Consider the following 5599-nt stretch of genomic DNA (forward strand, 5'->3'; position numbering starts at 1 on the left):
AGAGAAGGCCATTAAAGAAATGCTATGATCAATAACCACATTTGGAACAACAATAGCTATTTTACCCATTTTTCTATCAGAGATGTCTTCCACAAAGGGAAAGGATGATTTTCCAGTCGGTTTATTTGCAAAAATATTACTCTAGGGTTTGAGAGCCTTCACCTCTGTAGTCTTTTCTGAGTTATCTTTCCCAACCTCAGGACCTGATTTTGGAGAATCTATCATCTTTGTATGGTCAGGAGGAGGGTCCCATTGCCGTGGGTCCCCATCCGATCTCCCATCCTCATCATCCATCACTTGTCCTTGAGCTGCAGAGGTAATAGAACCAGAGGACCCAGCCTCATTGTTCCCTCCATTTCTAGAATTCAAATTTCCCTCTGCTTACGTAGTTCCCTCCATTGCATAGGATAAATTTTTCCAAACCTCTATAGTTGTTATTGAAACTTATTTGCATAAACTTGATATTTATAAATGGGAAGGGATCAAAATCAAGGTTAGATTGGATTGTATTAAGGAAGGAAATAAATGCACTATTTTTTTTAACTACTTAAGTTACAAGTAAAAGGAGTATGTTGGTGCTATAAAGGATGAGGATGGATAGGTCTTTACTAATAAGGAAGATATTAAAATTTCATTCTATAATTTTTATGAAAATATTTGTAGGGAGGGTCCCCATTGGCTTGATGTCCAATTATATTTGGAAAACAATATCAAATATATCATTCCAAAGGAGGTTCATATTAAGTATAGTAAATGTCTTAATCAAGATCTTTCCATGGAGGATGTGGAACATAATTTGTTTTTAACGGTTCCTAATAAAAGTCATAGAATTGATGAGTTTTCTATAAAATTTTACCAAACTATATGGCAACATATAAAGGAAGACTTTCATCTTGTTTTTCTAAAGCATTGAGATATGTTTCATTGGGTCTTGATAGTAACAAAGGCTTAATTAAGCTTCTTCCAAAAGGTAAGAATTAAGATTATCTTTATAGTGTTGGCAATTGACACTCTATTCGTTAGTTTCACTATGTTGTCATTGATGGCAACATGATTTTGTGTTTTGGCTTCATATGGTGTACTAGCAGGCACTTCACAGGCTCTACACCCACACCAGCACCGACACCGATAGGTGAGAAGGATTTATTTGGTCACCAGCTGTTGGCATTTTGAGTTTGTTGGCATTTTGCATAGAGATTGTATTAATGATATGTTGTCATTGATGTCAATTGAATCGGTAAATGATATTCATGTTATTGTTGATATTGTTGTTTTTTATATTGGCTAGTAACTGGTAATAAGAGATTTGTGGAAGATGTTGTAAACCGGTATGTAAAGTTTGTGAGTTGAACCGGTGAACCAGTGTAAAGGGTTAAACCTTTCTATGTAATATAACCAATAAACCCTATCAGCTGTTAAACCCTAATCAATCAAGTTTGTTAGTTTATTATCTGATGAACGGTAATGATAGAGATAGGTGTGATCATTGTATGAGGATAAATTCAAATTGGTTTGGCACGTTTTCTTATTGTCTAGGGAAGGAGCAAAGTGGATTGCATTAAATGCACAACGTGTGATGAGTTACAAAGTCCAATGGAGTGGTGGTCATGGAGAGGTTGGAATTGTCTTGAAGAATGTGAAGAGATTGTCATGATTTCTAATGGTCAAGATTGAACCGAATTGTTTGTAATCTCAATGATGAGAATTAGGTTTTTGTTGTGTTACCAACCTTATTGATTTGTATTTAAGGTTGATGAAGTTGTTTGTAAATGTTGTTGGCAAGATTGGTAGAAAACCTATTGAGTGTGCAGTTGCCCAACCAGTGAATGGATCTGCACTTTGAGTGAAGGAAGATTGAAGCTTAGAAGGATCTGATCAAGCAAATATAGTGCTACTTAGATAGATCAAGAAAACCTGTTGTTTTCTAACAATTACAACAGAAGTAAATTCCCTTAACCGAGTAAGCTCTAACAAGCTTGGTTACTCATTAAATCCTCTAACAAGGTGGTCCATTAGCTTGAATTCTTAAATCCTCTAGTGAGGTTACTCCTAATAGGGTATTGTGCTTCTAACAAGGCATATTTGTAAATCCCTTAACTGGGTGATTCCTAACCGGATTTAGTTCTTAACATGAATTATTGTAAAGCTCTAACAGGCTTTGGCTCTTAACAGGGTGAACTTCGAAAGAGTTCAAATAGCTATCCTTGTGATTCCCATCTCACCATGGTTTTTACCTATTTGGGTTTTCCATGTATAAACATTTGTGTCAAGTGATGAATGCTTTTGTGTCTGTGATCTTATTTTTTGATTTGGTTAACTTTTGATAAGGCATGTTAAGTGAAAGCATTAAGAGATGAATATGTTGAGCTATGATTAAGTATTGTTGATGTTTACAAGATTGAAGGTGTTTACTGTTAAATTTGTCATAACAGTTAAACCGGTTAATGTCAAGTATTCCTATGAATATTGATCTTGATTGAGATATGTTTACTTTGTTTGACTGAGTTTGAGTTTGGGAAATTTGTATCAGTTTTTCAATATACCGATTCATCCCCCCTCTTAGTATTCTACCAGATATTTATTCTTTCATCATACCATCAATTGGTATCAGAGCATCTCAGGTCCTCTCAATCTAAAAGCCTAACAACTTGAGGAAAGGATCTTGTAGATCATGATGAAGAAAGAAGGTCTAAAGTTTAACAAAGATAACTGTAGAATATGGAGTGATAGGATGAAGATTTACATTAAGAGTTTTGGTAGTCAGTATTGGATCATATAAAACATAAGTATATTACACCTATTGGACCCTTGACTGATGATCAAAAGAAAGAACAACAAGAAAATCACCAGGCATTAGAAACTTTTATCAGTTCCCTGTCTAATGTTGAATATGTAGATGTTGACGGTCTTGAAACTGCATATGAAGTATGGAAGAAAATTGAAGATATCTATAGTGGTGATGAGCATGTCAAGATTGCTAAAGAAGAGAGTTTAAGAGGCAATTTTGACGACATGAGAATGTCTGAAGGTGAGAACATCCAACAGTATGGTCAAAGGATCAAAGAGATAGTTGGAGAGATAAAGAGTGCAAGAGGGAAAGTGGAAGATGCCACTATAATTAGTAAGGTACTGAGAACCTTGCTACTTGTCTATGCTATCCTAGTTGCAGCTATTTAGGAGGTGAAATCCATTGACAAGACAAACTCTTGACTCTATTATCGGCAAATTTACTACTTTTGAACTAAATAGCTATGATGGTAGTGTACAAAAATCAGAATCTACATTCAAAGCTTCTGTCTCTAACCCATCTATGAGAAGAAGTAGAGATACCGGCCATAGTTATGAATCTAGATCCAGTAGAGATGTTGATGATGAAGACAACTTAGTGGAACTTGAAGCATTGTTGGCAAAATGACTGCCTAGAGGCACTGGTAAATATAGAGGTAAGCTACCTTTAAAATGTTTTGCATGCAACAAGATTGGTCATATAGTAGAAAAATTCCCTAATGGTGAAAATGATTACAAGAGAGATAAATTTAAGAAGTACAAGGGTAAAGACAAGAGAGATTGTCTTGTAGCTATTGACAGTGGTATTACTGATGATGAATCTAATGATGATGCTAGTTGAGATATTGTGTTTGTAGCAATTAAGGAAGAATTATCAGATAAGAAGGCACTAGTATCCAGAATGGATAACTCTGATGATTAGATCATTAATAGTGGTTGTTCACATCACACGATTGGTGATCAGAGCAATTTTTTTTCCTTGAAGGAATTTGATGGTGGTGTTGTCGGATTTGGCAATGACTCACCCTATATGGTAAAAGGTAAGGGAGTTATTTCTCTTAATGGGAAGAACAGTGTTGATGATGTCTATTGGGTTGAAGGCCTAAAGCACAATCTATTAAGTGTGGCACAACTTAATGTTAGAGGATACCCACTAGAGTTTAGAAATGGTATATGCAAAATATTTGACAACAAAGGTGAATTGATTGCAACCGGGAAACAGACCAGAGGTAATCTATTTCATCTCAATCCTAAAGTTAGCAACTATTTGATTGTAAAAATAAATGATAGTTGGCTTTGGCATAGGAGATTTTGTCCTATAAATTTTGACAATATTATTAAAGTAAGCAAGTCTAAGACAGTAAGAGGTCTTCCTCGGCTAGACAAACCGGTTAATGCTCTTTGTAAAGAATGTCAACTAGGAAAGATGACTTCTTCAACTTTCAAGAGAAAGTCCTTCTTAGTAGAGCACTTGTTAGATTTGGTTCATATAGATCTATGTGGACCAATAAGAACAAGAAGCATTCAAGGTGACAAATACTTCATGATCTTCACTGATGATTGTTCAAGGATGATGTGGGTCACATTATTGAAGGATAAGAATGAAGCTTTTGGCAAATTAAAGGCATTCAGAGCCTTAGCTGAGAAAGAGAGTGGCAAAAAGATAAAATGTCTAAGAACATATCAAGGCGGTGAATTCACTTATGCAAAGTTCACTAAATATTGTGATGATAATGGTATCAAGCGATAGCTTTCTGCACCAAGGAAACCATAGCAGAATGGTATAGCAGAGAGAAACAACCAATTAGTGGTTGAAGCTGCTAGAACTATGTTGATACAAGGAGGTGTATCAAAAGCTTTTTGGAAAGAAGCTGTAAGTACAACTGTCTACACAATGAACTGAGTTCTAGTAAAAAGAGGTAAGGACAAGACCCCATATGAGTACTGGTATGGGAGATCACCTGATGTTAGCTATTTTAAAATATTTGGTAGAAAAATGTTTTATTAAAAGAGGTGACTACATAAGCAAGTTTGAAGCTAACAGTGATGAAGGCATATTTCTTGGCTATTCCACCAAGAGTAAGGCCTATAAATGCTTCAACAACTGGACACAAAAAATTGTTGAGAGTACTAATGTTCGTATAGATGAATGTCTTGAAATTTCAGAATGAACCAGTTTTGAGAAGAAGGATAAAGATCCTTGCATTTTGCTTTTAGAACCTGAAACTGTTAAATAGAAACTGGTAAAGAAAATCCTGATGTACTTGTTCAACCAGAACAAAAAAATTCAGAAGAAGATGATAATGAAGAAGTTGAACCTGAAGAGAATGATCATGTTATTCCTAGGTATGTGAGACTAAATCATAGTCCTGAACAGATAATTGGGGATAAGGATGTTGGAGTACTAACTAGAAGGAGAATAAGAGAGAACTCTTGCATGATATCCACCTTTGAACCTAGAAATTCTAAGGAGGCATTTGGTGATGATCATTGGGTGAAAGCTATGGAGGAGGAGTTGGAACAAATTGAGAAGAAGAACACTTGGACCCTGGTACCCCAATCGGTAAACAAGAATGTTATAGGTACTAAATGGGTGTTCAGAAACAAGTTAAATGAAGATGGTGTTGTAGTTCACAATAAGGCAAGATTAGTATGCAAAGGTTATGTGCAAGAAGAAGGAGAAGACTATGGAGAAACTTTTGCACTATTAGCAAGACTGGAAGGTGTTAGAAAAATACTTGCATTTGTTGCTCATAATAAGTTTAAAGTATACCAGATGGATGTCAAGTCTGCATTCTTGAATGGGATACTG

The sequence above is a fragment of the Cryptomeria japonica genome, chromosome 5 (assembly GCF_030272615.1).
Source record: "Cryptomeria japonica chromosome 5, Sugi_1.0, whole genome shotgun sequence".
Lineage (NCBI taxonomy): Eukaryota > Viridiplantae > Streptophyta > Pinopsida > Cupressales > Cupressaceae > Cryptomeria > Cryptomeria japonica.